Source organism: Neolamprologus multifasciatus, chromosome 5 (assembly GCF_963576455.1).
Source record: "Neolamprologus multifasciatus chromosome 5, fNeoMul1.2, whole genome shotgun sequence".
Taxonomy (NCBI): domain Eukaryota; kingdom Metazoa; phylum Chordata; class Actinopteri; order Cichliformes; family Cichlidae; genus Neolamprologus; species Neolamprologus multifasciatus.
In genome coordinates, this window is record NC_140443.1 from 7,553,949 (window position 1) to 7,579,967 (window position 26,019).

General features: G+C 39.2%; 1 protein-coding gene across 2 annotated transcripts in view; it reads left to right on the forward strand.

Annotated features, from left to right (window-relative positions):
• The window catches only part of tafa3a (TAFA chemokine like family member 3a), a 106,197-nt gene that overhangs the window by 1,397 nt on the left and 78,781 nt on the right, over positions 1-26,019 (forward strand). The window lies entirely within an intron of this gene.

Sequence of the window (26,019 nt, forward strand, 5' to 3'; positions counted from 1 at the left end):
ATCTATCTATCTATCTATCTATCCCGGACCCCCAAATCTCCATATTCCACATCACTGGTACCTTGGCAAAGGTAACTCTAAAACATAAACGTTGCTCCCTGCAGTACAAAGTTAAATGTAGAGCTGAATTCACAGCAGGTGCAAGCGTGCTTCCCTTTAACCCCAACATAAGAGAAAAGCAGCTCCAGCTATAAACAGCTTGTTTGTGACTTCAGCAAAGTACAGTGGTGTTATCTCATTGTATTATATTGCAAACACGCAGGAGTCCCTAATGAGAACTGGCTCATGTGTTCGGTGTCAGCTGTTGCACGCAGACTGTAGATATTTATTATTATGCCTGCACGCCACTGTGAATATATTCCTTTCTTGCAGCCTTGACTTTCCACTCTCCCTCTCCTAATTTGTTTCATACGCTCTCCTTTTTTTTTTTTTTTTTTTTTTAAATCCACCTCAGTCTATCTACTTGTTCACCTCGTTCTTTCATTTGCCCTTCATCCTCTTGACAAGTGTTGTGTGGTCAGCTTTTTTTTTTTCTTCCCCTCAATTAGTGCTATCATCGCATTTCATCCTGCAGAATATGGGGATGGTAATAACCTTACACTCCTATTGCGGGCTGATACAATTCTGCTGTGATTAATTGAAGTCCCCTCAGAGAGTCAGAGGAGGTGTAGATCTTCCCTTTCACACTCGCTGACAGGCAACCCATTATATTGTTTTATAGATCGCCGTCAGTAGCCCTTGAAGCTGCCTGCGGCCCACTGTTGTTCTGGAGGGCTTTATTGTGCAGCGTTATTGGCTGGTAATGCTGACAGGCAGAGCAAAGGCCACCGTGGGATTAAGGGAGATGGGATCCCTGTGACAGTTCCACTGTATTTGACAGTAAACTGGAAACTTGGAAGAAAAAGATTTGCTCGCTCTGCAGTGGTAGTTGTAAAAAAGAAAGAAGGAGAAGATGAAGAAAAAAAAAGTGGGGATTTGTTATGAAGTCACGTTCACCATAACATTGGCTTACTTCACATCTGCACAGAGTACTCGAACAAGCGGTGAAGCAAAAACGGGCCGTTGGTATGCAACAAAACACACTTCAGTAATGCCAAATAAGTAGCTTGTACAGGTAAGACAGATTAGCCTGCAATTTCTGTAATGCTACCATTAGAGAGACATTGCAACAAACAACAGTGCCTGAAAAAGGCAGAGTATAGACTGAGGCTTGGAGAGAGTACTTGATATGCATGAGCCACCAGGTGATTTCCAGAGGAAGAGAACACCATGGATAAGAGGCTTGTGTCTAGTTTTAAGGAGCCACCCCAGGCAGTATTTGTGTTCTCTGCCAGCTTCCTGCTCACTCTGTCAGATCAATAGGGCATAATAGAAGAGTGCGGATTGTGTTTGCAGGCATGAGACAAAATAATACAAGCATTGTATTGTTTTTTCACCTCGTACATGTGTTGTGTAGTTGTACAATTAAGATCGCCCGTTTGTACTGCACATCTTCTATTTTTTTTTTCGCATTTCCTGATGTTTGAGCATGTCAAGCATGTCCGCATGTGCAAGTTACATATACATTTGACAGCCCAGTGCTTTGACACCGAGAGCATTGCAGAGCAGCACCACGACTTAACCATAAAATCTGGGGTATTGCATCATTTCAGACATTCTCTATTCACAACCAGCCCTGCAGATTTGGTTTAGCGGAACAATAAAAAGTCAGCCATCTATCTACATGATTACACCCGATTTCAGCACCTCAAGATTCAGTGCTCAGCGGTGTCCATAGGCTAATGTGTTTAGAAAGCACAGTTTGTTCCACCTCTCAAAGCGCCAGCTCGAGCTGCTGGGGTGAATCCATCGGGTGTTTAAAGGGAAATTCAAAGCACCACCATAGCGAACGAAGTGCAGCATTGTGACGCTTGCATGCAGCTCTGTCATGTACAGTGGAGGAGGAGGACAAGAGGACAGCACATCCCATGTTTTATAGATGCCATTTAAAGGTGCATGCCTGGGATGGGCTGGCTGAAATGAACTGTAACCACAGACTAAACACCAAGACAATAAACTAACAAATTGGTTTTCTGGAAGCCAGCAGTGTCCCACTCACTCGCCTGGGCTGATGTGTGGCGAGCTGTTTGTTTTTTGTTTTTTTCCCTGAGAGATTAGGCTGTGAGCACAACTCCATCTCTTATTTATTCATGCTGATTTGCTGTGTGCATGTTTGGCTGTGGATGTGTGTGAGAAAGGGAGACGGGGAGCAAGAGAGCACGCGTGTGTGTGTGCAGTTGAAGTGTAGCGGTGTTTGTAAAAAAAAGTGGGTGTTTTCCGGAGCATTTATATGAATGGTGTGTGTGGGGGGCACATCGTGCTGGTGTGTACAGGCTTCAGCGTCGCCTACTGCTTGATTAAAATTGTGTTGTGCGTGTTGTGATGTCATTGCATTATATCAGCTCCCTCTGTTGTTTGTTCAGTATACATGACTGAAGTACAGACACTCATAAGGTTCACCTGACAGTCTTGGAAAAGCTAGATCTACTTGTCATCTGTTTAAACAAATTTTTTAAACTTTGAGATTGAATCATTTGATAGATTTTTTTTGGCATCATTGCTTTCTGTCTGGATACATCTAGGTATTCAATTTCACGATTTGGATACATTTTTTGTTCATAACTATTAAACAAAAATCTGCACCATGTCAGCTTGGGTGCCTTTCATCCCTCTCACTCGCAGCAGGAATCATCATGCTTGACTTCATGTTATTATTTCTTTGTAGCTAGATTAGCACCTTGAGAAAATGTATAGACAGTTTTTATTAAAAAGTTAGAAAGGAATCATGTTTGGTTATTTCTTAAAAAAACAATGCAGGTTTGAATTATTTGTATTGTATCCACAAAGATAAGATACGATAAGATAAGATAAGACTTTATTGATCCCACAACGGGGAAATTAGTTATAGAGTTATAGAGTCTAACTGCTGTTGGGATGAATGATCTGCGAAAGCGCTCCTTCCTGCAGCGAGGGTGTTTCAGTCTCTGACTAAAGGAGCTGCTCAGCCCACTCACATACTCATGCAGTGGGTGATGTGGGTTGTTCATGATGGATGTCAGCTTTACTAACATCCTCCTCTCGCCAACCACCTCCACAGACTCCAGGGGACATCCCAGCACGGAGCTAGACCTCCGCACCAGTTTGTCAATCCTGCTCCTGTCCCCGTCCGTGCATCGACTCCCCCAGCAGGCCACTGCATAGGAAAGGGCAGATGCTACCACAGTGTCATAGAATGTCCTTAACAGAGTCCTGCAGACTCCGAAGGACCTCAGTCTTCTCAGCAGGTGGAGTCGACTCTGGCCCTTCGGATGTCTGTATTTGTAGTCCAGTCCAGTTTATTGTTGAGTTTTACAGTTAAAGTTTTACAGAAGAAAAGTTCGACACCCTGAAAGAGCTCTGCTGTGACAAACAACAGTGATTCTTTCCTCTATAAGATAACTACAGAGTTTCCCACCTCCCCCGTCATTAACATCAGCGCAAAAACTGTGTGCCAGGAGCTTCGTTATGTGGGTATCTATGGCTGAGCAGGTAGGTTAGTACTTTTGTTCATATAGCGTATGTTCCCTAATTTCGGTAGGTTAAATCATTCACTTCTTCAGTGACGTGCATTTATGCCACATAAGACTTTGTATACAGTATAGCAGGTGGACATTTTTTGCATTCTGTGATGATCCACAAAGAGACATTTTTTAAAATTAGAATTAAATACACATTTTCACAGTTGAATGCCTTTTTAAATATTTAATATAATTGAAACTATTAATTAAAGTCCTAATCTACAGTACTGTATATTACCGCTTTGTGATTTGAATTCTTTCTCCCCTGCAAAATTTCTGCTCTGAGAGTGGCAATACTCTTTCTGTACTGTTTAGTGAGTGACATGCTGCTGTTTCTAAGTGGTCATTTTACCTATAAAGCTGAAATCAGAGCTAATCTTTAGCTCATAGGTAATTTGGTGATTTTGTGAGATGATGCTGTGGTTATAAAGTCTGTCTGTGCTGCCTGATTCTTCACGTATGCTGCTGCTGAAGGTCCAGAGCACAGAAGCAATCAGGATGGCCCGGTATTGGAACAACCTTACACTGTTGGGAGAGCTCTGTTATAGCTTTAGTCACCCCCAGCTGTGGTGTCCCATCTTTATATCATTAAAACAAAGGGAAACATCAAGTAGAGGTACTTTTTGGATAATTTAGCTGCAAATTTCAAGATGTATTTGAGTAAAACACATGTACTGTTTATGATTTGTTGAAGCTGACAATAAAGCTTTTGAGACAACTAACAGTTTAGATTTTTGCACCTTGTTCACTTAACTGTTACAGTTTTTGGAGAGTTTTCATACCTTGTTCACATTCATCTGGTCAAGTTGAAAACTCCTGGTGTTAATTACTTACGTATGACACTTTTAAATGGATTCTTTCACCATGGAACCGGCGCAGCTGACAGCTTGTTGTACATGGATTTTCTAAGACCCAATGGTTCAGTCCACTCAGTGAAGACGCTTAGTATAGAGCAGAGGTAATACATGACACTTCCTGGGTAATTCTCCAGCTGACTCTCAAAGTCTTGAAGACACTAAGGACAATTAGGTTTGAATGGATCAGTGCTTCAGAAGAGAAATTCACTCTTCCATGGAGGTGGTTTTCAGCTTTGCCGGGCATCAGACTTTTCTACCAACAATCCTTTCTTTCGCTCTCCTTTATTCCTCCTTTTTGACGGCTCTTCTGTTGTTAGGCAGATTTTGGCAGCTCTCGCTCACAGTATTCTGCCATTGTGCCTACATCTCATCAACGTCCTGCTGAGTACAGCAACAAAAAAACTAAATTCTCCAAGCCTTCAACCATCCACCTAGTGAAAAGGTTGGGGAATTGCAGATTTGAGAAACCCAAATCCTAAATTGTGGTCCCTAGGGGAGAACGGGTGCTATCATTTTTTTTGTTGGCAGACTCTTTTCTCTTGGCAGACTCTTGTGGTGCCTGAGTATGTTTTTTTTCCTCTCATATTTTGAATGGTGTTACTGTCAAGCTCCAAATCATGCCTGTAATCATTAGACTACAATCTGGGTAAAAATTGCAATTATAGGGTGTCGTTTCTGGCTTGTTATTTTAATTGTATTTTTTGGTGAGAGAGCAGTTGTTACTAAGATGAAAGAAATCAGACTCAAAAAAAGAGACAATTAATGGCAAAGGTCTCTACATGCGCATCATGCGGGAAGGCTGATTTAGGCTTTCTTTTCCAAAATCGAAAGTTTCACTGGTTCCTGCTCTGGTTTTCTTACATGAATTTAGAGCTCATACTTTCTTTTTCTCCTACCCCTCATTATGTAAAAATGCAATTTTGTGACCTGACATGAAGTCCGGTCAGGTTTTTCCATGATGAGAGCCCAACAGTGGAAGAGGTGAGGACTTCTTCAAAGCAGGCTTCTATTTTCAGAATGCCCTTAAATATTGTGCAGAAGCCAGCAGCCAAACCTTGGTGTAATGAACAAAATGAAATGTGGGTACTTGTGTTTTCTTTGCACTATGACAGAATTAGCTCAGAGGTAACTCCGGTTCATGTTCCTCTTTCATCCATTCAAACACGCCTCCTCTTTCAGTCAGTTACGTACGTGAACAATAAATACTTCACATTTCATTTTTAATTATTCTTTTGCAGTTTCGCCTTTCAGTTGCATTTGGGTAACCCATGACTAATGAATGAAGCAGACTTGTGTATGTGTGAGAGAGGAAATGGGGAACGTTTTGAAGCATGAGCCAGGATTGTCAGGCGGGGGGGGCAGATGGGCTTATTAGTGCTTCTCCTGGTGGTGGGAGACAAAACAATTACCTGTAAAAACTGTCATGTAAAAGCCAGACTTTTAAAATGTTTTTAAATGATATAGCAATGATTAACTGTTTTCATTAACTAAAGAAATTAGAATTTAGAAGAAATTGTAAAGGGATGGATGACAAAATTGTGAGAAAGTACACCCACTACTGTTTGAATACCCGAGCTTAACAGATACCTTATCAGCTCTTCACTTGTAGCTAACTTTTAATGTAACCTTCACATTTACTGCCGCTTCTTCATTTAAAGCGGTAATGACGAGCATCTTTTTTTATTCATCTGATAAGGTTAAAGCTGAAGTTGCTGCATACATAATGTCTTGACAGTGTGGAGGAATATTTCACTGTAGAGTTTAATATTTGAAGTTCAGTGCTATTTGGCATCGAATGGTTCATTTTGCTGTTGAAGTGTCAGACCTGAATATCGGTACCTGCTACCACATTTCTGAGATTGTGTTGTTGCTTCATTATTTTTTAAAAACTCTGCATGTGTGGACATCCCAATTCTTTGACTAAACTCTTTGTTTCTGTTTTGACAGAGCTTTCAGGAGTCAGTTTTAAAAGTACAAAAATCGAGCCACTTATCTTCCAATGATTTTATTTTCCAATTTGGCTACAGTTTGAATCATCTTTTCAACATATCATTTGTTTCTTTGTTTCTTTGATGCTATTGATGCTTCATTATTGTTACTTCTTTACTTTTTTCCTTGGTATGTTTTTCTTTTTTTTGAAGAAAATGACAGAATACATATGTTTCTTTTCAAATCAAGCTCTTGTAGTCTAATAAAATTTAGATTAGACTATGTATAATAATGTAGGCTCCATTTAATCAGTAGTTTCAATAGTCATGAAACTCTGAAATGTGCGACACAAACCAGAAAACGGAAACATTTGCCTTCCAAGTAACATGTTAGCTGCAGGAGTGAGGCACAGCTTATTAATATGGACCCCTAATATGGACTACTGCATCAATCTGCTGGTGACCAAAGCAATCACAAGTAGCAGTTCCCTCTTTGCAACTGATTTTTTTCAAGCCAGCGGTTGTTGACAGCTTATCGCCCACGGGTCTCCAGGCCTGTGTGACTGGACCCTTAAGCATTAATAAATAAAAATATGAAATTTAATTCATGGCATCACTTGCTGTGAAGTAACTGACATCTCTGATCATCTCAGGACTACATACCCTGTTGTTAAATATTACTTTACACTAGCTTTTGCTCACAGATTTGTATTAAATGTTTCTGTTTTTTCACAGTGCCTATGCCGTGGCTTGTTACCTTGTTGGTTTGTAAAAAGTCTGTGGAGATGACAGGCAGGCAGAAAGAGACACTGTTGCAATGTTACATGAATTGAACTCTTTACAGAAATTTATTAATTACTGCTACTGTGAAGGTCGTCACATGCTAGTTACATAAATTCCTACAACACTGCATCTTTTCGACACATGACTTTCTTAACCCTCTCCAGGCAGGCGATGCAGATTTGCAACAGTTAAATACTAACAACCTGATTACCTCACATCCATATTTTATGAGTTTGTTTTACTCAGAAGTACCACTGCAGGACGTGGTTGTGCATTAGCAACAAAACGTTTAATTTGAGCCTGAGAGGGTTAAAGCGTAAAGCGCTGCCCATGTGACCTCAGACATACATGCTGTTATGTAGATAAACAGATGCTCAATTAGAAGACTTTTGCGTTGAATTCAGAATCTGTGATTGATGATTTTAAGATTTTAAGCTTAAGTGGCAGTCATAGTAATAATAATAATGATAATAATAATAATAATAATAATAATAATAATGGGAATATAATATAAATGTTCTGTATGAAGCAGTAGGAAATTTAGAGAAGCCCTCTGTAAAATCAGAAATCAAATAGAAATTCGTTTTACCCTGGTGACAGTGTAAACAAACCATTATATGCATTAAAAAAAGGGAAGGGAATTTATGAGCATCCATAAACAATCATATGTTCTTTGTTCTGCCAGAGAATCTCTTGGGCTGTACTATTCTGAAGTGTTCACCCCCAATCTGCCATAAAAGAACAGAGTAAACTTCCAGAAAGGCTGGTTAATCAGTGCACTAACTTAACTCTAAAGTTCGCACTTCTGTTGAGATTCAAGAATTAAGCATGTTTTCATGTGGATTCCATTTCCGGTCGGAAAAATCACATTAAATGTTGAGAAAACTCACAAAATCTAAATCGAGTAAAAACATCACTGATCTTATTCCTGTTTTTAAGGGATTCAACTGGATACAAGAATTTGTAATGATGGGCCTTGTACCATTTTAGAAAGAGTGGCACGATGCTGCCCAGACCCTTTGTGTCTGTGTGAAGATTCAAGCTTAGGGTCTCTTGTAGATTCATTCATTTCATCCACCCATTTTCTCAGTGGCTTATTCAATTTTGTGTCACAGGAGGTGCTGGAGCCTTTCCCAGCTGACTTTGGATGAGAGGCGGGGTACATCAGTCTATCACAGCACCAACTCTATCTCTTGTAGATTCTCTTATCGTTTTCCTCTTGTGGCCACTCTTGTATCTGTACTGCGCATGGACGCTTTCCTGCAATACAGTTCGCGTGCTTAGATGGATGTTCCTTTTCTACACCAGTATCAATTTTCAAATACAAGGCAGAATTATAAAGGATGGATTGAAAATGCATTTTATTTCCTCTCCCTGTGCGCTCTCCTTGCACTCTGTCTTTCCTTCAATTACACATCGTATTCGCATGCACACACAATAACTGCTTCACCGCAGCGTGTGGGGTGACTAATTTCTCCTGGGCTTTGGACATAGGTGTGTGTGTGTGTGTGTGTGTGTGTGTGTGTGTGTGAGAGAGAGAGAGGGTGAGAATGAGAAAATGACAGAGAGGAGAAGCAGTGGTCCACTGGCAGCTCAGAAGAAGCCGCCCACACCCAACAAGCCTGATACCACCTCTTGTGTCATCCCTTAGCTGACAGTCTGTCTGTTCTGCCTCATAAACCAGTGCATGCCCAGAGCACCCTAAATGCGTATAGCCTCTATGGGACCATATCAATTTGATCACTGTTTACTCCCCAGCTTCACATACTGGAGACAAATCACAATCAATGCACAAGACAAATTGAAATCTAAGTGTGCAGTTTTTGCATCCAATTTGAGCTATCTCTGCTGGATTCTGTAGAGTGGAACGGCTGCCAATCACTAGGGCTTTGTTTACTCTCTGCGTCCTGCTGACAACTGGCTGGTACAAAATATCAGCTGCTGTAATGTCACACACTGTGCCTTTGTACAGTTTGATAAACACTGAACTGAAATAGGCCATATGGCACTAAAATACGTGATGCATGTTGTGCACATACAGTTATAAGAGAAAACAACAGCGCCGTAACGCTAATAGTCATTTAGATTTATTTTCGATTCATCACCAGAGAAAGCTTTTTAGAAACTATGTGTTTAAAAAAATCTTTTTTTTTCTGTTCAAAGAATCTAAAGTAGCTCAAAGAAAATGAAGTGGTTTGATGAGTTGCAACGAGTAATAGTCCAGATCTGCAATGAATGAGTGAGATTGGAGAAAATCTGAGCAGCAGTTCAACAGGAACATTACTAGAAAGATTTTCCTCAGATATGCAAATATTACTGAGTTTTAGTAGCCCTTTCTAACCCTCGTATGTTTTATTAACTTTTTTGCTTTGCAACCAAAACCCATTTATTAATCCCTGTCATGAAGCAGAGTTGATATTTTAACCATTGTATCTTTATTGGTCCACAATTGGTACATTCCTCTAGCGGTTACCTCATGGATCTGGAAATGTGACGATGGGCAGCAAAAAGAAAGAAAACATGGCTCTCATTTTATTTTTCAGGACTTTAACTGCTAGGCTGTCCAGGCACAGAACCTTCTGGGATAGGATGATGTAGTCTGCCTTTAGTACTGTGTGGTCTCCCGTTAGGTCTTCAAAGAACTCTCCACTCGCTATTTGTCACCTCACTGCTGATGAGCTCTCAGAGTTAGATAAAATTTGTGTATCACATCTGATCAGTACTCACCCCAACACACACATATGTGCTCGATTTGGGCAAAAAGAAGACCAGGAATATATTTGTTTCACCTGGTTGATAAATGAAGCAGCTAAGCATTAAACTCGATCTCCACACTTGCAAAGCTAGAGTTGTGTTATATAGTTGTGTTATATATAACATACGCTTATTTCACCCAACTGGTGACGTGACTTGGAAGCTTTACCCCTGACAATGAACATCTTCCTGCTTCGCGATCAGAGACGTAATGGAGATATTTTTGCTGCAATTCCCATTCTCCCACTTGTACGTCTCTTAACACCTCTTCCCCTGGTCTTAATTTATTTAAACATTTAAAACAGGGACCTCAATTATTCACGTCCCCCAGCTGTCTGTGGCCCTGCCATGGCCTCCTGTGGCACTTCGGTGAAAAGTGTGTCTGGATGGACACATTCCCAGGCTGCTCATTAATTGATGCCTCAGTTGAGACCAGAGGGCTAATGCTCTCTTGCTCCTGTTCTCTTGCTTCCTCTGCCGATCCAGCATGTCGTCTCATCCCTCTCTGACACGTAGGGTGGGAGAGGTGTTCTCAGACGGTGTGATGTCATGCAGTCGTTGTAAGAAAGGCTCAAAGGGTGCTTTCACCCCACTGGACCGTTAAGAGGAAAGACTGTGTTGGACAAGGCTTTAGATCTGAAGGAAAAATTCACTTCACTCAGCAGGAGTCAAGACTGGTGTAAGTGGACAATGTACTTTTATTTTTTAACCTCTTTTTTTTCTGTCCTTCCTACATGCTTCCGTCTTCTAACTCTTGCACTTGTTTAGTTTCTATGAAGCTGGGTCCTCATTCAGCTGAGTGTGTGGGTGATGTTTCCATCCTTTGCCTAATTTAAAGAGCAGTCTGCAGCAGAAGGGAAGGTTCAAGGGGGTCAATATACTAAACATTTGTCCCAGGGAGCATAAAAAGTGCAGGCTAAAACAATGAAAAGTTGGGCAATTACGAACTGCAAAAATCGTAGAAGACTGTGTTTTTTCTATTCATTAAATGGAAAGGCTGCAGTAAGAATTGGCTTCGGGCCAAGCAAGAGTTTATTATCTTTTTCATTCCTAAATGTGTAACAATCTATATTTGCCCTGAACCGAGACATTTTTGCCTTGTGAGCCAATCAGTTACTGTCAGATATCTTTATTATCCACATACTCGAGTGCCAGGAGCCAAACTTTTCAAGCTCGACTTCAACCTGGAAGATTGTCCAGTCTTGAATGAACAGCAGACACAATTAAACACGTACAATTTGTTGACTCACTGCACCTGTTCATTCTGAGCTTTAATCAACTTTCCCAAACCGTGTATGATCACAATCAAATTACTTCTTTTTTAAAAAAAAAAAAAAACAAGGTTGCTATGTCCCCAGTTTTTGCAAAAAAAAAAAGAGAAAGCTGAAAATACTCAGGTGGAGTTCATCGCTAATTAAAATTGGTTATAATATTTAAATTTGATTTCTTTTTGCCCGAGAGTCAGGGTCAGATGTTTAAACAGCATTCACTCAGGATTTTAGTTACACTAAGAAAAATAATCTTTTAAACATATTTCATAAAGGTGCATCAGTAAGACTCATTTTTGTTAAGCTCTTCAGTACACGTTTTTAGATTGAACTAATCTAGATTGTATCCAGTGTTCTAGAAAAGTAGTTTATTATTAGTTCTATCACATTTTTAAATGAGATATTCTTTTAGAGAACAGCCTCCTCCCATCCATGCAGGACCTAATTGGTGCAACGTCTTTCTCCGAAAAATGTGTTAACCGCTTAATTAGTAAAGAACAGTTTGAAAGATCGGGTTTTATATGTGAGACATCTCTGTACGAGCTTTCGTAACTGTAACTCTTCATTCGCTCAAAAATTTCCTACAACTGCCTGCAAACATCAACCTGAGAATTAGCTCTGGTTTCAGTTGTCAAACTCTCTTAAATGTTAAATGATTGTCTTTAGCAGTACTGCTGGTCGCTGCTGTTTAAATTTTCATTAATAAAAGCCATGTCGACATTGTGTAGTATTACTACAGTCCGTCACATGCAACACACACGTCTGGTGCTCGTTCAAGTTAATGATGGTAACAGCAAATCCTATTTACATAGTTGACTTTTCACTGAAAACACAAATCTCTTCAACAAAGATGCATCAGTGTGAAACACTGCCAATGTCAGTGCCACTACTAATTAAGGTTTGTTAAATGTACTACCTCCATGACACAACATATCTCTGCTTAACTTCTATTTGTAAAATTAGTATTTGTTGCACCTAAAAGCCTTTGAAAAACTGTGGCTATTTTTTTTTTTACCTGCCACAGACAGTTAAAGACAAGTTTTCACTTGGATGAAGATGATCCAAAGGCAGGGCACTCAGAGGCCAAATAACGTCCAAAATACAGACTTTAATCCAGAAAGGGATCAAACATGGAGAGGCAGTCAGGGAGAGAAAGTCAAGCGAAAAGGAAAGGTCCAAAAACAAGTACAATATAAATCAGGAAGAAATAATGAACAGGGAAACATAGGAGAAGCAGGAAAATGCAAACATATGCCTGGAATGATTACCAATCGCATTCAACATACACAAATTGACAAGTGAGAAGTGAAAAGCAGAACATAAAGATAAAGACTAATAGGAAAAAGGTGTGGCAGGGAAAACACAGGTGACTGTATTGAGGGCGGGGCAAACAATCACAAATTACTCAAGAGAAACCAATGATGACAGGATCAGTGCTCCTTTGGTGATGTTTTTGCCTTATGTATTGTTTATTAACTATGTTCTCTAGAGGCCAGAAAAGATAAAATTTTATGTAAGAATTATGTGAGCTAAGAAAAGCTACAGTGTTTATATTTCTTCGTGTTTTCTGTCTTGTTAACCATCTTCCAATCCCTTAATTCTTTTATTTATATATTTATGTCTCACTTCCTGTGTTGGTGCTAGATCATTTACATGTTGTTCTTTTGGAGGAATATATGTGAAAATATTTTAATTTGGGCTTTGGTTGAGGTTTTATTTTTACTCCAAGTTCTGATTAATAAGTGTATTTCCTGCTTTAATTTCTTTATTCTATTAGATTACAAACTTTATTTCCTGTGACATCTTTGACTCCTGCTTTTAGGTTAAGGTTATGCCAGGGCAGAATTTCAGTTCTGCGTCCTTTGTCTTAGTTTAGTTGTAATTTTTCCCCCACTCTATTTCCTCTCTGTTTTTCCGTGTTCACAATGTTATCCTCTGGTGTTTCCTTGTCTCTGTCTTCATCTTTTAGTGTGAGTTTTCCTGCTTTCATGTTCAGTATGTCGTCTTCTACTTATTCAATTCAGGGATGCAGTAATAGTATCCCAGCTGTCATTTGGCGAGAGGTGGGGTACATTGTAGTGAGACTGCCAGTGTGTCATAGGGCTAGCACAAAGAAAATGACAACCGCTCACTGGTTTTTAACTTTTGGGGTAGCCAGAGAGAATCTGTGCAGGCATGGGGAGAACATGCAAACTCCACACACTGGGTTTGAATCTAGCCAGCTGGTGGAATCACGCCCAGGATTTTCTTGCTGTGAAGTGACAGTGCTAACTGGTGTCATACTCGTTAAATGCTAGTACTCATGTCTGTCTCAGTGACATTTGGCTATTTTACAGTTTTACTTTGATTTTTTGTTTTTCTTTCATTTCCTGTCTTCCTTAATTCCCCTGATTGTCTTCACCTGTGTCCCCGCAGCTTCCAGTTTGCATCCTTAATCATCAATCTGTGTATAATTAAGCTTTTTGTACAATATCTGTTATATTGTGTTACACTTGCTTGCACTCATTTACCTTTTGGACTTTTTAAATAAAAGGCTCCTCTTTTTAATTATATATTCTGCTCGCAGTGTCCTGCATTTGGGTCTTCTCCACTTTTGACCTTGACATTTTTAATTTACTTCAGTATCCATATGCGCTTCATCTGTAGTTCAGATTTTTCTAAAATGCAATTTCCTTGAGGCATTTTTTTGTTTTCTAATGTTTGACCTTGAGTGCGAGCTGTAGAAAATCAAGAGTCTTGAATCTTAAGTGCTTCATTTTTTCTTGAAACACAAAGCCTGCAATACAGGGGCCTGTCATGGATGCCTGAGTGCCCAGCCTGACCACTGTATTAGAACTGTGCAAGAAATCAATGCAGGAAATATAGAGGCAATTATTTTGTCTCCCACATTCGCTGACAAAGTAGCAGCTAAGCGAGCCAAGAAGAAAATACAGAATTAAAGAGAAGAAAATAAATATGTCTGCTGTGGGGGTTTGTGGTTGTGTGAAGAGCATGTGGGTGATTTTCCTGTGTACTTGTGCAGAGCGGCAGTAATTAATGAGGACTGTGAATATTATTGATTTGTTGAAACTTGTACAGATCTTTTTTCATGCGTGTGGTAGCTTTGGAATGACTTCAATGTCAAGTTCACGATTTTTGAGGTCAGAGTACTGTAGGTATCTTTTGTCTATCAATGTGATGCTTGAAAAGCCAATGCTCCACATCTAGCTCTTTTCAGTATATGAATCATGCACAGGATGTGCTCATTCCAATAAAAATAATTTAGTCTTAGACAAGGCCACAATGTAGAAAACAGAACACTTCTTTTTTATCATCTTTGGGCATACGTCAGTGTTGGTAGCATACATTATATGCTTCATGTACAGGGTTTGCATTAAAAAATGGATTTAGGTGAAATGACTGTGACCCATGGGGATATTTAACATATCACTGTCCACCCACTGTAACTCACACCTAGACAACAGTAAGTTGGAACTCTTGAGCTGTACACATGAAGTTTGTGCTACTTCTTCTGTGCTGAGGAGATTAAAGGGTTGAGAGAAACACCAGGGAGTTTATTTTCTACTCCTAGTAGAGTGAAAAGAAGTCTATGCAGGCTGTACCACCAAGACGGCACTGACTCACTGTTAACTTTGTTCACATATAAGCAATGATCTGTTATAACTACATATGCGTGGATTTTAGCTGAGTGAGTTCAAGTGGTTGTCTGCCTTTCTGTGTTGGCCCTGTGACAGACTGGCAACTTGTCCAGGGTTAAATTTAAATTCATGGTTATGTATATTTACCCTTTTGAGCTGTTTTTAAGTGTATGAAGATGGTTAGTTTTAGCAGTATAAAAATAATTAAACAGTTAAACACAATTAAAGATAATTAGGCTAATTAAACAAAAATCACTTATGTCTAAAACGCATCTTAAAATAAACCTTAAAATAATTAACTAATGCTTAGACTTGACATGGAGCCAATATAGACCTGTTCCTGATGGGCTGGATTCATGTCAGGAGACAGTGGCGCAATACCGCACATTTAGGCGGTTAACAGACTTATTAAAAAGTTACTGAATTATTTTCATCTTGTAAACAGCACCCGTCTGCGGCCACAATTAAATCTGATCAATATTGTGAGTTTTAATTTATGAGTTCGACTCAGCGCCATAAAATCTTCTTCATCCGTCTCTTTTATAGTTCAAAATGAATTCCTTATTGATTCCATATTTCATTTCTGTCATTAACTTTGTGAGTTCTGGCATTTGCTCCTTAATCGGAGCTCGAACTTCATTACGCTCTGAGGTCTCTCGCGCAAAGCTTCCCGGTCTCTTATTTCCCCGTTAAATGAGGTGTGCAAAGATCAGCTGTAAGCCATCAGGAACAGAGGCTAAATGGGAGGGTAATATACTCCTGCTTATGCAAAGATGCACAGCTGCCATCTATGTATTAGCATTTGGGAATAACTCAAACCTCATAATCCTCGGGATAATTAAAAAGACCACTTTTCCCCCTGTATTGCGTATTATCTGCAAATGAGGTCTATGAGAAGTGAGAGACAGACTGGGGTTGGAGAGAAGGAGCTGATAGCTTGATGGTTAACAGTTTGTGCAGCTTCCACAGAATTAATGGTGTAAGAATTGACAGTGATTCTTTATTAACATATGGCATATCTCAGTCAGAAAACCCCTTCGGCACCACTGGGACTACAGAGTTGGATATGGACTTAGACATTTGCATTACATTGAGGTTTGTGAAGACATCTCCCCTCATAGCTCTGGAGTGAAGCCAGAGAAGACATGACTGAAGATGTTCTATGACACAGCTATAAGCATCCGACAGGACATCATCCTGTCAGGACAGAATAAATGTTCACTGAAAAGAGAAAAAAATGAACGGGCCCAGCTCTCTGGTTCTTTCATCTGTTAAGAAAAAAGGAAAGACTAAAGCTCGCTGCAAGGATTTTAGACTATGTGTCTCTTGCTTCTTGTTTTTGGTATATGCTACCCAGTGAAAAGAAGGCAACATGTTGTTCAAGTGTGTCAGTGTGTCATAGATGAACAATTTCCAATTTCAGCTACATCCTGATAAAAAGCCTCCTTAGCATCAGAGATAGGCTGTGCATTTTTAGGTAGAATTCTGTATGTGAATTTACAGCATTCAAATCAGTGTATGTAACAATATGTACAAAATGAGTTTAAATTTGTAATTCTGACCGTTGGTTTTCTGCATTTCTCCCTTGTTTTTCCACGTTACAGCTTGTGTCAGCATAACTCACTGTTACTGTAGTTCACATGGGACAGCAAGGTGATCCATAATTAGCAACTATGTTAGGCATAGATCGATCAGCTGAACAGGTAAATCACTATTAAGTCATAACATAACTATATCATGTCTTTTTTTAATATCTCTTTTTTAAAATAACTAAGACCTTACCTTACCTTGCATCCTTCCTCCCTCTCAACGCCAATAAACCTTCGGCTTCTTTTAAGCGTCTCATTTTATACATATTTTTGTTTCTGTCACTTCTGCAATCGGTCTGTCAGGTTATTGTGTCTCCAGAAACACTTCTGTTTTGTTTAATGAGATTTTCTTTTTCTTTTTCTATTGTGTTTTATTCAAATTCTTTCATGTTTTATTCTATTTCCATTACGTTTTATTCAACTTCCTTTATGTTTTATTCCATTTCTGCTCACACAGACTGACACAGTTCAGCTAATGCAGTTTGTTAAAAAAAAACAGCTCTTCTTTACACAGATGTTTTACCAAATATGTACCATTGCCTGCAGATTTTGTTCAGCTTCTATCTAAACATTTCAAAGTGTTTCTCCACAAATAATTGTCATCCCAGTAGGTAATATCATTTTGCTTTGTACTCTTCTCCAATAACAGAAATAAAGAAGTAGCAATAAACAAACAGTTTTGTAATAACCCTTGTCTATTACATTTTAGATGCTAATATAGCAAAAATGGCCTGGAAAGGGTTAAAAATGTTAAATATTGAACAAAGGGCAAACAGGGCAGAGCTCCATAAGTAAGTGATAATTACTTATGTACAGTAGGTATATTAAAGACTGTATCACAGCAAAACAAAAACAAAATGCTGTTAATAATTACTGACATTTACTCACTCTCCAATGCGTCACATTTGTTTGTTGTTATTGATGAAGTTGTCAGATGGAAAGAAAACTGGAAGTCAACTGTTGTTCATATTTATTCATTTATTTTTTTAGCTCTGAAACTCAATACCCATTGAACACATAGAGTTCATCACTGATGCAGCGTTTGCTGTAGAAGTTGCTCTCAGAGCAGAAAGCTGCTCTTTTAACCTTTATAGCTACTGTGTAAATAGTATTTTCTATGTGTTTGCTGGTTACTTATATAAAATACCTATAGAATTGATTCATATGTCTACTGAATTGCTGTAGGGATATAATAATGCCACAAAACACCCACAACATAATTTCAAAGCCAGATTTCTTCTTTGTGAGCTTTTGTCTGAAATTACTAGAAAACTGGAGAAAACATCTCTCTTTGAGTCTTTTGCTGGCAGTACCATAATTCAGTGAAGCATTTGCAGGTTTAAAAAAAAAATAACACCCTTTCAGAAAGATCTGAAAAGAAAATCTCACTCAAATTGTTCCACTCAAAAATGAACAGCACTAGGAAGCCTCTGTTGGCTGAAGTGTGTTAACAACTAAAGGGAAACCAAGGTAAGGCAGAGTGGCTCTGTAAATTAAAGACTGTAAGTCACCCATTGATTCTGAATGGTGTACGTAAGCATTTTGCCCACTAATATGTTTGTTCTTTTTAAAAGACAGAAGTCACAATGAGAGGGAAGATAATTAATTTGGGATTAATTTGGTAATTAGCTCTAAGTAACAGATGAATAAAATACTAGAACAACCAAACTGGAGCATAAAATTCTTGGTCAGTCACACAAGAGGTCATGTTAATAACAGGGCTGCAGATATCGATTTATAGAGCTTGGAAAGAAAAGCGACTGGTCTTCTTTAAGTTTCTTGAAGAAATTTCATCTGTCATCCAAGAAGCTTCTTCAGTTCTGATTATCGATTATTTTAGTAATTGAGTGCTCTATTGATTATTGAGAAATCGGATAAGAAATAATTTTGCCTTATTAATGAGCAAAAATAAATATTCAAAAGAGAAAAAAACACAGGTATTTCAAAATGAACTGCTCATTGGTTTCCTTTTTAGAAATGTTAATTGTCACGGTTCTGGGTCAGTTTCTACCCAGTATTTTGAGTTTATAATGTTTTGGTTTAATTTTCCATCAGGGATTGTTTTCTTGTTCTCTCGTTGTGTTGATGATGTCGATTATGTTTATTATTAGGGTTTCATGTTTCTGTTTATTTGTGTTTAGGATTTGTTCTTCGGTTGTGTCTGCTTAGTATGTCTAGTTCCATGTGTCATTTTCTGTCTGTCTCTCAATGTCGAGTCTGCGTCTTAGTGTGATGGTTTCTTGTTCCTGTTTTATTGTGAAGGTCTGCGTCTCATGTGAGTGTGTTCAGTTTTACCTCTCGTCCCGTTAATGATTCCCAGCTGTGTCTCCCACCTGTGTGTAATCTCCCTGTGATTTTCTGAGTGTATTTAAGTCGTGTCTTCTGTGTTTGTAGTTGCTGGTCCGTCTGTGTTTCCACCGTGCTTCATCTGTGTGTTTCCCTGCAGTCTACCATCATCTGTTTCCGCCCGCTCTCATTCATGTCTAGGTTCGTGTTCTATAGTCAGTTTGTTCCCAGTTTAGTTTAGGCTTTGCTCCGTTTGTCCATTTCCTTTTTTTGTGTTTAATAAACCACCCTCACACCTGTACAAGTGCCTGCGATTGGATCCTCCTTTATTTTCCACACGGCTCATCTCACTCGCCGTGACATTAATGTTTTAATAATTTAATTTTTTTTTAAAAAAGAAAACACTTTCTTAAATGCAAAAACAAATCTGTGATGTCAAATACAGTAATGTCAAATAAAATAAGGTATACATTAGGGGTGGGGGAAAAATCGATACTGTGTAGTATCGTGATATTTTGTTTGCTAATAATGTATCGATACAGGGACAGCAGAAATTGATATTTTGTTACAAAAAAGGTTTTTGTGCTCTGACTTCAGAGCATGTTGATCCTTTTTCTGAGCAAGAATCCTGACATTCCTTCACTGTCCAAATGTGTTTAACTTTTTTTTGGCAGCAATAAACATGACAGTTTACTTATTTTAATTTAAGACATGTTTTATTTTAATTAAGTTTAAAACTTTTTTATTTAATGTAAAATTATATTTTGTTTTAATTTACTTTCAAATTCTTCAGTTGCTGAAGGGGCTGCATAGTTTTCATAAATTGCATAGTTTAGAATAGCTATAATTATACCAGATGCATTTAGTTAAGTTGGACTAGACTGTAATACAAACCGTTCAGTTTGTCAACAATAAAACTGACTGAAATGAGAGAAAGTGCGAGACTTTGATATTAGATAAAATGAATATTGATAAAGTTTACCTTTATGTACAAAATCTGAATATCGCAAAATATTTTTAAAAATTGCAATAATATCGTATCGTGCATTAAGTATTGTGATAATATCGTATCGTGGGATGTAAGGTGATTCCCACCTCTAGTATACATGCAATCTAAACTAAGGCATCAAATAAAACTGCCTTTATTCTGTCTTCTCGGGAGCCTTTCTGACATTAATAGGAGGCAAAAAGAGTTCTGACAGTGTTGTCTGTGAAGGTTCTCAGTCATCCAGGTCATTGTAGTCAAAGGAGCTTGCAAAGAAAAGCGTCTGGACTTCTTTATGTCTTTGCAAGCTCCTTTGACTTCTGACAGTGTTGTATTAGCTGGATGATGTAGATTTGGTGCTTGTTTGCTTGTTTAACCCTTTAAAGCCGGTCGGAGCGGGCACGCTCTTTTTTGTGTAACTATTTTTAAATCCCGGTAGCTCTGCAACCACGTAAGCTAGCGCAATAATTTTTTTTGCATATGAAACCGGAGGAGTTGTACTTACATCTTATGCCATCAGCTTGTCCTAGGTCACAGTTTCCTTCCACATATAGCTTTGCAAAAACTGCATAAAAAGCGCTTGCAGGAACAAAAACATAATATTCCAGAAACAGCTTTGCCGATCCGACCAGCCATTCATAACACTTCCTAGGTTGGAATAGACGTCAGCGCGAACTTTCGCATGTCCGCCATTACCTGCCCGAAACCGGAAGTGACGTCATTTTTGCGGAAATGTAGTTTTTTGTTTTTTTTTTACCATCAGGGCCTCATGAGCCTATACTGGTGTTTTTAAAAGTTATCTTTGACTTTATGACTTTCTGTGTTGTTTCTGGGATGCTCAGGACTCATATTGCACTGCTGGAAATAGTTTATTTTGATGCATATGCTGCTTTTTTGCAAATTTGCAGTATAATATTTATTTTCGTTTTTTCCTGCAGTATATAGAAATTGGTGTATTTCAAAAATAAAACTATGAAGACACTCAAAATAAATTTCCTGTGGTGGGAAACTATTTTGTGCAACTTTTTTGTATTTACAGTTTTGAGGGTTAAGCCTCTTAAATTTCTCTAACTAGAAATATATGTTAAAAAAGCAAAAACAATTTTCTATTTTTTTGTAGTTTATTGCGCTTTTTTGCAATTTATGTAGTTACTATGCACTTAATGCAGACATATTATTAAAATTTGGGCTGTAATGGTTGTATTGATGTATAGCAACTTGAAATGCTCCCAAAAATGGCTCTACAACATGTAAAAATATAATATAAGCTCTGGCGGACTTGGTTCTATGGTAGGTCTTAAAGGGTTAAAGGAGAAAGTGGTGGCTGGAATGAAGAAAAGTGAGCGTATCAGTATCCTGAAGTCTGCCCTGTGCTCTGACGCCATGTTATTGTGCTGCTGAGAACAGACGTTATGATGCTGCAGATGTTAATTAATATTAAGCCTAAGAACCATCAGCTCAGTGGCTCAGAGTTTTTCAGTCCCATCTACATTTTTATTGGTCTGTAATTAATTTTTTTTTTTTTAAATATTCATATATTTTCATAAATATTATATTTGATAATGTTTCACTTGAAATCTGAAATTATGTTATGATATAAATATGGTCTTGTACAATCCATATGCCCCTTTAGACTCACCCCTGTTTGTTGCAGGTGTTGCAGCTCACAGCGATAGAAAGTGGGATGGTTTTTTCCAAGTGAAGGTTTTAATGGTGATTACAGAAATGGCAGACTGGTGTTTTGGACACCAGATAAATGTTTTCTTTCACTCTGGCTGAGGTCACTGTGTCTTTGATCTTTGCGGAGTGTGTAGACGGGCCCGCGCTCCACGTTTCATCTGCACTGCTGCTCTTGTTATCAGTGGTTTTGTTAAAAAGCTGGGTGCTGCTTGGGCCTAACGTTGTAATGCTTTTTATTCACTTGAATGAACGAAGCACTTTGCTTAGCTTCATTTTTAAGATGAGAAAGTTGCTACTTGATCTTAACAAATTCTGCCTGGACATGATTGTGTAAGCTAGAGTTCAGTTAGTATCTATCTCTTATGTCTGAATAGTGACTTTGAAACAAACAGACAGGAATCCTAACCATAATGCCCTGATCCCTTTATAAAATTACAAATAAATTATGTTAAGTTTTAGGTTGTGCAACACGGTAGTTAGCAATGTTGCCTCACAGCAAGAAGGTCCTGTGCTAGAATTCGCCATCTGTCTGGGGCTTTTCTATTCTCCCCGTTACATGTCCTCCTTGTGTCCGGCTTCCTGCCACAGTCCAAAGACAAGCAGTTAGTGCGGTTAGGTAATTATAAATGATAAATTAGCCATAGGTTTGAATCTGAGTGCAAATGGTTGTCTGACTCTGTGTGTTAGCCCTGGCAACCTGTCCAGGGTGCACCCTGCCTCTTACCCTTGGGTAGCTGGGATAGGCTCCAGCCTCCCTGCAACCCTGAACTAGATAAGCAGAAGAGAACGGACGGATGGAAGTTTTGAGGTTTAGATTTTGTCGCAGTAGAAGATAGGGAAAGGTACGGCATTTTCCCATCTCTTTTCTTTATGCTAAGCTAAGCTACCTGGCTCCAGCTTTGTGGGCATATGTGAGAGTGGTACTGATATCATCAAATGATTGATGTGATTCGCATTAATTGTAATACAAACACTGAAGATATGTGCCGCTCTTTTCATAGTTCATAAGGAAACTGTGAAACAAATTATTTAAATATTAATTTAAAAAATGTGGCTGTGCTTTAAGCTATATTTTTCATCTGTGTCACTGAAATCACTGAAGCATGTTTAAACTTGTGTTTGTTGGTCGCAACTTGGCCGTACATTAAAGCATACCACGTGATTTTCTTGTCCACTCCAGTGCAGCTTGGTTCACATATTGAGCAACCCAAGTGCAGACAGTTGGTCAGATTTTGTTGGACTTCATGTGCTCTGTGACCAATGGGCCTGTGGCTCCCAGCGAGTTCAGTCTGGTCGACCTCTGAAGATATCCTCGGCCATTTCTAAAACACATGACAGCTGCACATGCATCATTTGGCTCCATGTGGGTTACTGTGGAGAAAAAAAATTAGGTTATATATATTTTTTCTCCTTCCAAATGGCTGTCAGGTTTCGATATGAGCACTTCCCTTGTGTGCGCCAGTATACTCTGTGTGGATTTTTATATAGGAAAACCTCTGTGTGTATGTGTGTAATGCTGCATTCTGGTGTTTTATGGTTGGCGGACGATGATGCTTCGGAGCAGATGTGGCATTTAAATGGCCTTCTTTTTGGGAAGCAGGTGGCTGAGTGTGATAGATCATAGATGTCATCTCTGGCTCTGCTTTTGTTCTTTATTAGCACTACCAGAATGAGCTCCCACCTTTGATGCTTCAGAGACGCACACATGCATGTACCCAGACGTAGAGCTGTGCTTGCAGACCCATGTGCGTTATCCTCATGATCAAACTTTTAAATTCACATGTGCACACAGACTTTGATAAAGGAGTAGTGTTTCAGTGCCAAAATCCCATGGCACCATCATGTTAGACCTTTCCTCCCTTCTAATAACCTGTAAAAGTCTGCCAACACCAAGAGCCAAAGTGTAATATAGTTTCATGTTAAAAATGTCCTCTCCAGATGAACACAGCGCTAACATTTGCATTGAGACACATGACTTTCATCTGCTATCATTTGCCTTCCAGAATGCACTTATAGCACCAAAATGACTTAAGTCAACTGTAACAAATGAAACTAAGCGCTAATAATTATGGTTGGATCTGATTCTATAATGATGTGTATATCTGTGTGCGCTCTCCTCGGGCTCTGTTCCGTTTTTCTTCTCACGCTGCTGCTCTTTATTCCCGGGGAGGAAAGAGGGCGTTTCGAACGAGCCCACAGCAAACAGGACTAAAAATAATGACTCTGTGGCTCTGTTTGAGCTTTGCTGCTCTTTGCCTTCCCCTCAGGAGTTGCTCTCTAAATACACACAGCGCTGAAGCCACGGTGCAGCTCTGGGCTGTCTGCATGCCTCCTTATTTTCTTAAAATATCTAAAAGCCTTATTGATCTGGCCCCCGTCAGTCTTAGATGCATGAGATCCCTCCACTGCCATTTTCAAAATAAAACTTGCGTGTCTGTAAATGTCTTGTTTTCTCCCGCTTTGGAAGCACTGAAGAAAAAAATCAAACAGAGAGCCGGGTGCAAGCAGTGGGAAAAGTGTGCTAAATTATTGTTATTATTAGCCTGTAATGACATCATCTCTCCGAGGGATCGTGAGCAGCGTTCGTGAGCAGTCTTTCCAAAAAACAAGCGATTTCTTGTGCTGCTTCTGCATGTTCTGACAGCACTCCCCAATGCTCAATTAATTTTAATCAAATGTTTACAATTCACTAACAGCTTGGAATTCTGTTTGTAATAATGATGCAAAATAAAACTTATTTGGAATGATTGCCCCAAACAAACATTAATTAGTTTGCTGTATGAGGTGATGTATTCATGCTGTCCAATCGCAGGCAGCGAGAGAAGCAGCAGGATGTGTGGATAATTGAGCTCCCACAGTTCATTCTGTCTGTCGCTATAGATCTTTGTCCCATACATTGATTTCTTTTTTCTTTTAGATTCATCGCACTACATCTTTTTTTCCTCCTCTGTCTGTCTCGCTACTTCATTTCCCACGTGTCTGTCTGTTTCTAAAATATATTAACTTGCCATTTTCACCCTGGCTCCTGCCCCTGTCTCCTGATCCCTATACCCTCTCATCCCTTACAACCCTATATTTCCTAGCCTTCCTCCTCTACTCTCTCTTCTTCATTTTCTGCCTCACTTCCCGTGCTTCTTGACTCCCTCTTTGCTTAGTCAGCCTCCCTCTGCGCCCTGTTGAGTGTCACTCCTCCAGCTTCTCCCACCTGTCTTCTATGAAAGGAACCACACATGGCCTCTCTCATCTGTGCTTGAGTGTGTTTTCTGTTCACAGGTGGCTAAAACACTTTGACTCGGGGTCTAGTTACCTGGCGTGAAGCTGATTTGGTGTTCACAGGTGCAACACTCAACTCTCCACATATATGAATAAAATATTGAGAAATAAAATGCCGACATAGACCTCTTGGCTTTCTTATCAGCTTACTGCTGTGCTTTTGTGTTTAAGTAAAGGTTTTGAATAGGTACGACTACACCTTAGAGGCTTTACATCCTGAAAGGTGAACGTTCAGATGTTTTCCTCTAAGCTAAATGTAATGTTCTCTTTTCAGAGATAGTTCGGCTGATAAGGATCAATGCGCTCTCACTCCGAGGTATAGAATACTGCTGTTCTATCAGATGCCGCTGGTGTTGCAGAGATACGCACGAGGTGTTGTTTGCCTTGATGCGCCGGCAAATAGCAATATTTGGACTCCAACAGATAACGGCTACTTTTTAAAGAGCAAGAACGTCGAGTAGAGTCTGGAGTGGTGGCGGTGGCTGCCAAGTCCCAAGTTTGGAGAGTATGGCTCTTCTCTTAATTAGAACTTGTTCTGTTAGTTTTGTTTACACTTTTAATTAGAACTCCTTGGTTTAAGTTAGGAAGTTGTTGGTTTAGGAATAAGTTGTGGTTCAGGACAAAAATATGACACTTCACAACACATTTACCCAGTGCATTAAATGTGATGCCAAGGGGACCTTCACAAGCATCTGTATGTGACGAGCTGGGTGTGAGACTTGTCTCACTGTTACATCACAGCATCAATGCCAAAAGGCATCTTGTGACTAACTGTCAGGTGTTAGCAGCAGTATTTGATCCTGTGGCCGATAGACAGGACTGCACAGTCTAATAACCTGAGTGGAGGAAGTGGTTTGTCTTTTGAGTTGATGAGCTGCCGTAAGTTCATGAATCTTTATTGATGAAACAAACAAGTCTTTACTCACTCAAACCAAAGAGGATACATTTACATTGAAATAAGACAAAGTAGGTTTTTTTTTAACATTCTAATTTGTTTTAGTTAATACAATTTAAATGTGAAAACTACTTCTTTTGGCCCATATTTATCCAAAACCTCAGTTTGCTGGTGAGTTAGCAAAATTCACACATATCCTCGCTGATACTTTTGTAGAACATTTCTCCAGCTTGTTGGGGAAAAAATTTGAAGAGTACAGGACAAAGATCACACTTTTACTGCTGAACTGAACGTGTCTTTTCAGCTTAGGGCTGCATGTGTAGGTGGAGAGAGCTCAAGCACGGTGCTCGCATAATAAGGGCACAAAAAGCTAGTGTGTGTGCGCGTGTCACCCTCTTTTGTTTGTTTTGTTTTTTTAGAAAACGTGGCAGTCGCACTGTCGGGTCAAGCCAACACTTGTCTTGTGGATCCACTCCATGCGGGCTAA